Source organism: Gymnoscopelus braueri, assembly GCF_963280865.1.
Source record: "Gymnoscopelus braueri genome assembly, chromosome: 21".
Classification (NCBI taxonomy): domain Eukaryota; kingdom Metazoa; phylum Chordata; class Actinopteri; order Myctophiformes; family Myctophidae; genus Gymnoscopelus; species Gymnoscopelus braueri.
The window spans coordinates 30,916,469-30,929,985 of record NC_137623.1 but is presented as its reverse complement, the minus strand read 5'-3'; the positions used below and the strand labels follow the sequence as shown (position 1 = coordinate 30,929,985).

The 13,517-nt window shown below is 45.2% G+C and overlaps 1 protein-coding gene across 1 annotated transcript in view; it reads right to left on the bottom strand.

Moving 5' to 3' along the window:
- Positions 1-13,517, bottom strand: part of mpp7a (MAGUK p55 scaffold protein 7a) — a 160,535-nt gene that overhangs the window by 124,482 nt on the left and 22,536 nt on the right. The window contains exon 2 of the mRNA XM_080417489.1: positions 8,733-8,829. The gene's annotated coding sequence lies outside the window, so the exon portion shown is untranslated. The remainder of the gene's footprint in view (positions 1-8,732; positions 8,830-13,517) is intronic.

Here is a 13,517-nt window from a genome sequence, read left to right as displayed (position 1 = left end):
CAAGGATAAGGATAATAGAAGTCCTGCTTTCTAGCTGATAACATCGCCTCACACACACACACACACACACACACACACACACACAGGTGCATAAACTCACATCACACACAGATAAGATGTTTGTATTACTACACTGTACAGTATACATCTAAGGAAGTATTGCATTCTGGTGGAAACACAGAGCGACGCGTTGTGAGCTTGTAGATTGGCTATTTTTGGCTTAGAGATTTGGTGTGGAGGGAAAAAAGAGCAGACCAAGTATAGAGCCAAAGGTCAAGTATTGACGGTTGAAGTGGTTAAATGTAATACAAAAATAAAAAATAATTTAACATTAATTTACACAACATAGATGGATAGTGCTGTCAAACAAGTCTATGAAGCCATGTATGAAATCTATGAGAAAGTTTTATCTGCAACCCAATTTTATACAATATGTAGTGGGGGGTCGTTGAAGACCCCTGCCCTAGTCTTACACTTCACTTGTACGTGCATACATTTAACCCTTAACCTTACACCTCACCAGTGCATGCTTACCGTTAAGCTCTGACCTTAAACCTCACCCCTTAACCCCTTTTCTTCAACTCTAAAATCCCCAAGTGAGAGCCAGTGAAATGTCCTCACTCTCTGAGATTTCCTTGCCTTTCTAACCAAGTGTCCTGACTCCTGACAAGGATGAGAATACAAGAGAGCGCGCACACAGCCCCACACACACACACACACACACACACCGCAGGCCTGTATTAGTTGCTCTATTCAGTGTCCAGCGGAAACAAGGGAAACCTTATCCACAGACGGGAGAGTAGCAGACCTGTGAAAAGTCAAACGGGCGTGGAAATGCATCGCTTCGTAAACACCGCCGGTCAACTGGAAATCCAGACAGAGCAAGGGGGAGTAGAGCGCAAAATATGAAGTCCCTGGCTCATTTGTATATCGCCTCCGTAGAGGCTGCATGCGTGCACTGGACGCACACACACATGCACATCTGTCTTGCTGTATATAAACGCAGCAGGGGAAAAACAGCTCATCTGTGCTAATTGAGAAGAGATGAAGGATGTTAGCGTGTGCTGTGTTATGAGTCACACACACGCACGCACACGCATACGCATATGCACACACACGCCTCACACTCACAGTTGATCATGTCCACTGAGAAGTGGGGGTGCAGGTGAGAATGTGTAAGAGCTTCCACCATGAAAGTGTGTGTGTGTGTGTGTGTGTGTGTGTGTGTGTGTGTGTGTGTGTGTGTGTGTGTGTGTGTGTGTGTGTGTCATCCGACGGGACCACCTCTGACCATGCGTACTCAAGCCAACCCTAGCAGGTGCTACTACTGTAGCGCAGCAGGCAGGCCTGTGTCAGCATGGTTGAGGGGCCTCAGGGGACCTGCTCCCAGCACCCCGGCTCCTCCGCCCTCCCCTGGCCGGCCTCGACTCCGGCCCACACCTCTCATATTAAACGCTTAACTGCCCCCTTGCCCCCCGTCCATGCTCCATTTACATCTGGCCCCTTTTCAAAAGCCCTTTGGGACCTCTACGCATGTCCCTGAAGTCCGGCCGCCTCCTGCCACCCGCACGAAAGACTTGCTGTAAATGGGAGAGTGGTAACCATTACAGCTGAAGCCTTAGTTTAGGGGCAGCGCGTAGCCTTGTGTCATATGACATGGTCTGCTTTAAACCCTGCCCTACTGTGCCCTGAGCCATTGGTAGTAACCCATCCGACAGGACAGAGCGCTGAAATGAGCAGCAGCTCTCTTCCTCTGTGCTTCCTAGAGCGACGGTCGAGTTCTGTCAAGTAATTGGCTGCGGTTCGGCACTGGTTCAGAGAGTTTGATAGCTATGCTCACATGGGACCACTTGGCCAGAGAAGCAGACAGCCATGACACACATATCCTTCCAGCTCGATTGGAGCCCCCGCCGCCGCCGTCGTACGCCGGTGATGAAGAGCACACGCTAAACCGATCGAGGTCATACAGTAGATTTTGTTCTCACTCTTTAGTTGACCTTTCGCGGTAACAGGGCAGCGTTGACACATCTCAGGGCCCTGCATGGCAATCAGGCAACATGTTAAGAAAGCGTTCCTCAGCAAAGAATCTCACAACCCCGGCGCTTTGCCCCGCTTGTGTGTACAAACACACACAGAGAGGCGTAAATCAGCTAAGACGCCGGCCCACCAAGCATAACGTCACCACGCGTCTGTCTGACACACTGTGTTGTGAACAGACCACAGGGACGACATGGACTGGAGGTGAAGGTCTTTGGAAAAAAACCTCGAGAAAACATTATCCAGAAACAGCCCGAGTAAGGCAGTGACTAAGATGTTGGACACATAAGAGAAGGACTACAATCCCGGGATTGAGACATAAAACGTGGAGAATTCGCAGAGCAGCCGTTAAGAAAGGATCGGTTTGCCGGTTTGCGAGGGGATGCGGGGGGACAAATCCATAACCCCGACTCTTCTGTCACGCCGGCACCAGTTTGTAGGCCAGCTGCCTTTGGAGCATGGCTTTGCAAAATGGGCAAAATGTAAAGACCGCAAAACCCGGACCTGGTGCAATCAAAGTTCAGTGGTGTTCCACACGATGTGTACATCCATAAAATGGGTTAAAGAGGCCAACAGAAAGGGGTAGCGGCGCCTGGAGCCGCGACCACAGAATCTCTCCAGCAGGCCCCCGCTTGAACAGGGGACAAAACCCAACGGCCACTGCACTCACGTCACAAGAAGCGACCCGTGCTAAATCGGTTCAGTGTTTCACACAGAGGCCCGTGGCACGGTTTTGTCATAAGACTTTGTGATTGGAATGACAGACTTCAGAGAAGACAAGGAGGAGGAGGAAGGATGGAGGAATGGAATGGGCGACGGCATTGATCTGATGGCCTGCTGGCCCGCGCCACAATATCGTCTGTTTGCTGGTTGCTACTATTTGCGTCCAAGGGGAGATTACCAAACATTCCCGAATCTAAGTTTAAGGATCCATCTTTCCGTTCGGGGAGCCTTTGCGAGGACCGGGAAGCGTGCTGCGGCACCGGGAACACCTGAGTCTTTTTACAGTGCCCAGAAGGATTGTAATGAACAGACTCGGGGAAACATTCCCCACTGTCAGAAAGCTGTGCTCCAGCCATGTCTGTTCAGATCACACAGTATCAGGTGGCCATGGGGGAGTGAGGGGCAACTCGCCATGTGGACAATAGATGGAATGAGCTCGCCTGCAATGAGAAGTATGTTCCTACCTCTACCTGTGCCATATCCATGCTCTGCATCTGCTAAATGATGTTGGCGCCATCTAGTGGGACACCTCACCACTGCACAGAGACAATCCCCCCCGCCACCCCTCAGTTGAAAGACAAATTGCAGCGCCTCTCTGAACAAAGACCTGCATGTTAGCGGACCGCATCTGTATCTGTTTAGTCTTGTTCTGTGTGTGAAACCTGAAATGAAATCGATGTTTTAAGAGAAAACAGCTCGAGGGGGCGTTGGTCGATGGATGGGTCAAGGGATGAAGAGAAGGAGGTGGGGGGCGAGGGGGGGATGGACTGCTGTTATTCTTCCGTTCTTTTCGAGAACAGGGCTGTCTGTGCTGCCGGGGGTGAGCTCTGGTAGAGACGTCTGACTCTCAGCTGGAGGTTGATGAGGGCGCAGAGAGGAAAAACAGAGTCAGGGGTTGAGTGACTGACACCCAAACACAGTGGAGACCTTTCACACATTTACACGGAGCGGGCCAATAGAGCAAGCCTGCTTTGTGTTTAGCCCTTTGTGTACATTTTATTCCTTGACCTCTCACTACCTGCTCCCACATCCGTCAATGTGGAAAGATTACTGTCCCATGGATGTGGTCCAGAGACACCAATGACCTGCCCACAGGAGAAAGACAGAGAAGAAAAGGGTTGTGCTCCCAAGCGTGACACCGGAAACTGACATTGCGTTCACAGTTCACACACAGGCGTAAACGCTTCTGCATGCGTGCTGCCTTGCTATGGGCTCAGGTATAGGAAGTATTACAACAGGCCACTGGCCAACGGGGACCAGTGAAACCTCCCTTTGTAAATGTGATTTCCTCCCCCCGGGGGCCATCCCACACCAGGTGATAGGAAGGCCAGCCACAATAGCCTAGGATATTATTGGGGCCATCGTGAACACCACCGATCATCTTCTCCCTCGATTGACAGACACCGTCCATCCTCGTCACACCTCCTGTGGTTAATGGCTCACAGGGCTTGTCCACCCCCAATCCCACACCGTGCTCCGACTCACTTCATCATCTGTGGAGCCACTGCTCTCTGAATGGTCAGTGAGATGACTGACAGATCTTTTTGACAAGCTGTGACACCTGCTCTGGTTACAAGCCTTGTCCCATTTGTTGCAACATCACAAGGCCCTGTTACTCCACTCATAGACAAAATCTATAAATCTGCTAAGCAAGCTGAAGCCATAGATTTTCCTTCAGGGAACGTTTGCATATGCAAACTAAAGTTTAGCTCACACAAACCTAGTCTCACGTGGTCAGACCCATCGTCTTGCGTCATCAATTTCAGTGATGGAGGTTCTGAATCACAAGTCAGCGCGTTTTTGTCTCAGGTAAGCCTTGGATTGGCTAACGCAGTCGCGTAGCGGTAAAGTAGCTGCCCACCAACGCAGAGTCTGGGGGTTCGAATCCACCGCCAATTTTGTCAAGCGACTATACGAACACAATTGGCGTTAGATACCTACTGTATCTAATCGTCTGGCTGCTATAAGACCCTAACCGGACTTAATTACAATCAATCTCATTGAGGGATCAGAGGCAGAAAGTTGCTGTTTTTCAGCAACTTTCAGGTTGACACCAGGCAGCTGCCCAGTACAACCACTGGCCAGACAGATCATCTCTACTGGAGCAGATGGGGGTTAAGTGCCTTGCTCAAGGACACTTCGACGGAGTGTATTAAGTGAAGGTAGAGTGTTGAGAGTGTAGAGTGTTTTCTCTTCCTTCCCTGCCTAGAATTCTTCTGGCAGTCTGGGGGATGGAACTGGGAACCTTCTGGCTCAAAGCATGCTGCTCTAACCTTTAGACCACCACTGTACTCAAGAGTTACAGGAACATTGTGCTGCATTGGTGGAAAATACTTTCAATTTATCACTTTCAACTTGGCCCTGGCCTATATTTGGGGCATGTTATTTAACAATTTCTCTCCAAATTTTCACAGAATAGCTAAAATAGCCCACCTACCGTACAACCTCACAACGCCCATGTCTTTTTAAGCAAATGTTTTGAAAGATTTCCATGATTCCTTTTGGAAATAGCAGATCTACAGCTTGCAGATTGTTAAACAGAAATTAGAAAATCTTTGGGGGGATTTATTTTTTACCAATTGAGCAATTAAACCTTATTAAAAAGAATAGGGCTTAGGTGATATTTCCCCTCTACCTCCTGCTACCATGAACACTCATACAGACAGAAGCAAGTACCTCCTGTATCTCAGCCTGTTAGAATCCCAGGCAGTGGCGGCACGCATTGCAGGGCCACAGACATGCATGTTATTAAAAGCATGGCATGTCATTAGCAGCCGCGTGCATTTTTAAGAGTATACGCTATCTTGTTTTCACATGTGCGCGCGTGCTTCCATAAAGCTCAGCCACGGTGACAGAAAGCCCGCACTTTCAGTCCATAAAAGACACAGTCCAAATATTTGCGCCGTGACGTTAGTCAGAAAGGGGAGGTGACGGAGGAGAGAGGAAAAGCTTGAGGTACGTAGAGTGATGGAAAGAATAAAGTAGAGGACAGGACATTATGCTTTCATCCTTTTAGATTGGTGAATGGAGTCATTCCACTTAAAGCCCTACAAACCACATTCATCGTATGATAGTGCAAACAGCCGATCAACAAGCTCACATCGTTACATTATAGATCTGCTAGGTAATTTTGCTATTTTTGAACATTCTGGAAAAAAATTATAATATTTGTTTCCAAAATATAGATGAGTCTCAAAGGAGCATCCATATTTTGGTAGTGCTGTATTGTGGCTGGGAAGACCGATTCAATGTTAGATCAATTTGTGTTTCGCTAGTCTACATCACGATGGCTTGCAGGAACCACAAATTGCAAAGTCAGACGGACGGACGCAGATAGAGTTACAGCCACATGCGCACAACCATACATGACAAAATCATAAGTGTATAATTGCAACATAGCCAGCTGTGGTAGACGGCTACATTCATTTACACACACACATAGACACGCACACACACGTGTGCACACGGATACTGCTTTTCATGGAGCTGTGCATACTGTGTATTAAACTGCGGTCAATTCATCCACATGTCATGATGTTGAAATGGAAATATTGTTGAGAGCAGAACTACAGGCAGGCCTCTGCTCTGTTCATGGAAAAACACATTGTCAAGTCGTGTGTGTGTGTGTGTGTGTGTGTGTGTGTGTGTGTGTGTGTGTGTGTGTGTGTGTGTGTGTGTGTGTGTGTGTGTGTGTGTGTGTGTGTATGTGTGTGTGTGTGTGTGTGTGTGTGTGTGTCGTGTGTGTGTTTCTATGGAGCACTACCAGGATGTCTCAGAGTCGTCTCCTATTAGCGTGAGGCACATGACACTCGCCGTACGGTGGCTGTGTTTAGCCTATGTTAGCCTACTGTACCTCAGTGGTCGGCAACAGGCGGCGAGCACGCCAGAAGCAGCCCTGCAAGCAATAATAGTAGTTGTTTTTCTTTTTTATTTTATTTTTATGTATTGTTCTATTTTACAATATCGGACCGACAGTCCCACATATAGGCTATATTATAGCTAAGCTACAATGTCCAAATATAGAGATTCCATCCCTACCTGAAGAATGCTTTTTATACTTTTATACATGTTATATATGTTTTATAAAGTGATGCAGGACAGGCACAGACATGGAGTGCAATGTGGTGCTGAACGCTGTGAAAAAAGCCGGACAGCGCCTAGTGCTGTCCACATAACCTGCTGTCAGTGCTAATCTTGCACTTTGGTGCCTCGGGTCTCAGGCGGAAAGACTGAATTTGTAATGCTTCGTCTCAGGGTCCCGTTTAATATTATATTTCTTGCAAGCAGCCACAACTTTGTTGCAGATAAGATGCATTTATGAAACCAGGTATGATCAACGCATAATTTGCAGTCCATTCCTCTTTAAATGCCCTGTTTTCAATGTAAATTTACCTCTTTATACTTTCGGATAGTGCCGGATAGCATTTTTCTCTTGGTAACAAGCAGCTGGTTAAATGTTTAGCTAACTTCTCACGCAAGCAGGCTGCAAACGTAGTGTAGCTACCCCATCACGCAAACAAATCAATCCAGTAATGTGGCGTTGTAAGTCTAGGAGGAAGGGCTAATAATTATGAAAATAAATGCCAAATTATATTATATTACATACTATATTATTACAATGAGGTAGACTCCATTACATGGTCAATCCATACATATATTTTTCACATTAATGGAAAGGGGGAAAAACAACTTTACAGTTTATCATGCCATCTATTACAGCTAATTTATTTTGATCCAATCTCTGCATCTTCCACAAATGTTGTCTTATAAGGTGTCGAGGAGTTTCGAGTAACATTTTAAACATCTTAAATTAACCTATATGTTAATGGCCTGCCATCCAATGGCTTACGTGATGGGGAAAGGGCAACGATAAGCATAAGGATGAAATCCAGATGAAGAATAGCAAGGAACTACTCACATGGAACTGGTCGATACGCTTTAAAGACTGTTCTCATTACAATAGAGACCATATAATGTCTCTTCATAATCTTTAATCTCTTCATAGACTTTTCCCACAGAGATTAGGCAGTTCTAGCATTATGGCCATACGTGTATGCTCATGTCTGAATTAAGAATCCAAATGAATTATCACCAGGTATGTTTGTACATGCAAGAAATGTGTGTTGGTGAGGTTACCCTTAGCATATCATATGTGCGTGGTCACACACACACACACACACACACACACACACACACACACACACACACACACACACACACACACACACACACACACACACACACACACACACACACACACACACACACACACACACGTCTTTCCGAAGCCCTAGGTTCAACATGTTAGCAGCCAGACCTCTTCATAGCACTCCTAACATACTTTCACAGTTAAATTCCTTGCCTTGTTAATGTTTCAGAAACAAGAACCATGGAATGCAACTTCGCGGGACATTGTTACATGACTCCATGCTGCTTTTTACTCACTGGGAGCGCTAGATAACGAGAACAGACGCACACTGGCTGCATTCGGGTGGTTATACATACACAGTAAAATCCTAAGTGTTAATTTAACCCTCAGGATTTTACTAGAATCTAAGCCAAGCAGCGCACCAGGAGAGGTCAGAAAGTCAGCTTTCCCAACAGACTCCTAGTATAGGGACAGGACAGCGCACGACAGGGCTCTTAAATAAGTCTTTAAACCCACATTATCCCAGACTCTCACTTTATGTAAAGATAAATGTCACGTCAAAGGATCATGCAAGCTGCATACGGCATGTCCATAAATCTAATAATGTCAAAGAAGAATGTGTTGGAACTTACCAGATCTTTATAATAGTAATACACCTTCACAAGCTAGCAGAAGCACTCCCATTCATTATGTCAGGGAATACAGTCACACATCGTGAGACAGACACACACGCACACACACACACACACACACACACACACACACACACACACACACACACAGGAAGACACACCCACAAGGTGTAGCAACAACAACCACTCACCTGATCAGACCTGATACTCTGGTTTATGTCGTTGACTGAAGTCTCATGCTCCGCCCACTTTATTACCTAACACCACACGCACTACACATCTACGCACCTGTCAGAGAGAAAGACAAAGAGAGGGAGAGAGACAATGCGTGAGAAACGGAAATAACATACATTAACACAACGGTTCAATAATGGCCCCATTTCATTCTACCTCTCTTAAAACAAGGCATTCATGCCGCTTCTCTCCCTTCAAGAAATGTGCCTAGAGAGGCAGTAACTACTTGTGACCACTAGATGGTGACACCACCCCAATAATGATATCCCAGAGGTTCATGTTCAGCTCTCAGATGTTTTTCACCACTTCTTTTGCCACAGCCAGGCGCTCGCCTAATTGTCCTGTTGCTGACAGAGCAATACAAAGGCTGTCGTCATTCTCAGGCATGTCTGTGTGTCAACATGGGAGAGTGCATGCATTTGTGTATGCGCACGCGTGTGCGCATGTATGTCATCGCATCCCCCGTGGCCTATAGTGGTGTGTGACCTCATCAGGTGCCAGTGGAGATAGGCACCAGTAATCTCATCCACTACCTGCCAGGGGCCCATTGTTATTAAAAACAGATGGGGCCACGCTGACTGGCAAGGTCAGACTGGCACAGAACCGTCTGCCTGCTAATGGCGCTAGTTTTGGAACTCACTCAACCTGGCTAAAAGATTAAACAATAGGCTGTGTTAATTCACGTGCACAGAGAGACCTTTGTCAGAACTGTTTCAAAACGTCCCAGACCGCTGGCGTAGCGGTCCGGGAACATAGACTACAATGTAGCCTGAACACTGCGTGGCGGGTTCGAGTCCCGAGCCTTTGCTGCATGTCACTCCCCATCTCTCTCCCCATTTCCTGTCAGCCTACTGTCCTATCTATAATAAAGGCATAAAAAGCCCTAACTGTTTCAAATCAAAACAAAGCCATTTCTACCATATGTGGTTGATAGGGCTACACAATAATTGATCGAAAATCGTGTTTTTATGTTTCATAATAATGTAATCATGAAACATAGCAATTAATTAAAACGTCAAATTTTCCCTTCTGTTGCACTTTGCCCTCGTCTTCACACAAAAGTTAATAACCAGAACAGCGTTCATTACAATTACAACCCACCCAGATATAACACTGATAAGCACAAGCAGCAACAACGGAATTAAAGAAAATAATACATATTTTTGCACCACAAATCAATATTGACAAATAATTGTGAATACAATATTAACCAAACAAAAAACAGGACTATCATGTTAGTCATTATCGTGCAGCCCAAGGCTGATGTGTAGCATGCGTACATGAGGCGTGCATGATGTGTTGTCTTACATTGTCCTGCACCTTTCTCTTGGAAAGATTCAATGGCAAATTATGGCATTGCACATCAATGGACAAATGAACTCTCCTCACTGCTTTTTTACACCTCCTCCTCCCTCTGTCCTCTCCTCATATAGACAGTACAGCTCTTTGTCTGTGCCTGGCCCATTAACAGGCTGTTAATGGAACTGAGGCCACAGTCACCATCACTCGCTGCCCACACATTCCACTGTCACATGCGCACACACACACACACAGTATGCTATGCTCTGTCTTGTTCACCTGGTATCGCTCTCATCACGCGCACACACACGCGCACACACACACACACACACACACACACACACACACACACACACACACACACACACACACACACACACACACACACACACACACACACACACACACACACACACACACACACACACACACACACACACACACACACACCATCCTACCGATAATAATCAAGTTAGTAATCCTGGATACAATATTGGAGTGTCGCCCGGAAATCCTCAGAGAGAGGAGGAGGCAACAGGGTGTGGAGGGGGGAGGAGGAGGATGGGTGGCTGAACGGAGGGATGGATAGACAGACAGACAGACGGCTGTATGATGGTGGTATATATAGACAGACAGAGGGCGGAAGCGTAAAACACTTTCCTTGATTACCAAAGCTGGCTGAGTGGCTGTGTGTGAATGTCTCACACACACACACACACACAGATTCATTATATTCTCTCTCACACACGCACACACACACACACACACACACACACACACACACGCACGCACACAATTATTATACTGTGTATTATACTGTATAGACAATTAGACATATCTGAAAAACGTTTAGAGACATAATCTACACGCATAAAAACTTAACCAAATTATCCTCAGTTTAACACTACTGACCACTAGAGATGATCTGAACCAACAAATGACATATGCATATACTCATCTACAACCCTTGTCTTCTTTACACTTGTAAACTCAATACACACATGTGCCAGTGAGTGGCAGGCAGACATAAGCCTCACTAATCTGCTTGTCCTTCTAAATTCCAATGTTGCTGGGAAACCTACATCACTGGTCCTCACAAAGTGGGGTCCGGGGACCACCAGGCGTACTTGAGGGTGTTCCAGGGGGTACCACTCCCAAGCAAAATGAGGAACAGACTAAACACTACCGTATTTTACTTCCTTGCTATTCAAAAATGTTAACAAATCTTGACACACGTTGATAAATCTCATCTTATGAGGGTCCCTGGCTCAAAATATTATCAAATAGGGGTCCGCAGCCTAAAGGGCTATTCACACAAAGCACAATAACAATCACGTTAAATATTTCGCTTTTAAAACTCAAACTAACTCAAATGGATGGCAGCGTCCACACGCCACAACTATAACGACAACTATAGTCGTGGGCGATATTGTTTGGATGACTTCTGTGAGGTTTTATGAACGATAGAAACATTGACAGCCATTCAAAAATCCATCATAAGGACCTCTGGAATACAGTCAGTCTCACTGACCCTCGGAAAGTTATCCTATAGTATATTAAGGAAACCTCTGTCCGTCAGTCAGTCACACAGAAAAACCATCTGTCCCACATGCTTCTCCTCAGTATAGTTATCCTATAGTGTATCCAGCTCTTTAGTAAACAGAATTATGTACATTTTCAGGTAGGTGACAACATTTAAGCCAATCAGGAGAGAGTATTGAAAATGCATTTTTGTTTAATAAAGAGCTGGAGAGACATAGAGACTCCTTTTACTGAACAAACACTATAGCAATGAGTACTATCAGAATATAGAGCTATTTAACACTTATTTTAACAAAAGTAAATCACTTACCCTACCTTTAAACTAAAGTGGATTTTAATCTACCTCTAGAAACAGAGACAGACAGACAGAGAGAGATAGACACTTGCTTTGGCAACGTAAACATATAGTTTTTTTCATTCCAATAAAGCTCCTTTGAATTTAATTAAATTGAAAGATGGAAAGACAAAGCCAGAGAAGTAAACAGGCAAACACAACAGATGGATGGTCGCACAAATATAGACAGTGTGATGAATGATGATCGAGATGACGGAGTAGACTGGGGACCCTGACAACCCCCCAAACGTGTGTAGTAGTTGTAGTACACAACAGTGGGGAATGGAAGTGAGACCATTAATACATACATAATGGATGGATAGTAACTATTTCAAGGGCAGAGAGCCTTGAAGGGAGTATAGTCTCGCTGTGGCAAGCCCTTTAATCTCGCTCCACTCTGAATGGAGGTCTAGTCACTAGACCTCCATTCAGTCACTAGACCTCCAATGTTGCCAAATGTTAGCAACATTTTCAGAACACTGTTAGGATTTAGAAGACATTTTTTTTAATCTACCTCAGGTCTTAATGGGTTAAAGGTTATGATGATGAGTGTCTTTCCTACTGGGCGCAAACATATCTGAAAAAACTGGAAGATAAATGTATTAAAACACTGCCTGAGGTATGTGCACTGCACGTAAACAAACACGGCACATAACAGCTTTTGCTGGCGTAATGTTACTGTTGACGTGCACACCCCTCCCCTATGAACTTCTCCAGTCCATACTGTCAGAGGCCCCGCCCCCTTCCATCTACTTTTCACTTCAACGTTCCATTGGCTTTCTGTCTGAGAATACAAGCCTGGGATCTGAGATTATTAAGAGAAGGTGAATGATAGACAAAAAGGAGTGAGAGTGAGAGAAAATGTAAAAAAAAAACATTCTTTAAAGAAAAGAAAAACAATATCCCCCAACTACAGTGAATTATATAAATATATAAATGACATCACAGTACATGTTTACAGTGTTTTGACCACAGAAGAACAGGAAACCAATTTCCCAGCTGTTTCAACTAGCCTCATTCCGATCCTTTCTAATGAGAATGTCAATAGGGCGGGACTTCCGTCATATGTACTTCCCTAGGACCAATCACAACACTCGTTTCATGCACAGACTGCCTCAACTGTCTCAACGTGGTTTCAACAGAGTTCATAAAATGTTGTTTTTTGTTCTTCATTTGTCTCACTGCCATTTGCACTGTCACCTTAACAATACAGCCAAGTTCAGAGCTGACACAAGGGTCTACAGCTGTTCTGGCTCTGGGACATGGCCATGTCACAATAGTTGTACTCAAAACTCTGTTAGCAAATAGCAAAACACATTAAAAACATAAATATTTAATAGTTCCTCTGTGCATCACCATTCATCTATCCTGCCCCCAGACTGCTTCTAGGCAGGCCAATTTCTATAATAAAATGAAACTGTAATATATTGTCATACCGGATGTTTTACTCCAGAAAACTAGACAATAGCCAATATTGTGCAACACTTAGAAGGAGCCAGCAGTTTCTGTTCAGTAACAACTAGGCTACGTGTTCCCATTACGGTAGCACTGAATATGACTTGTATCC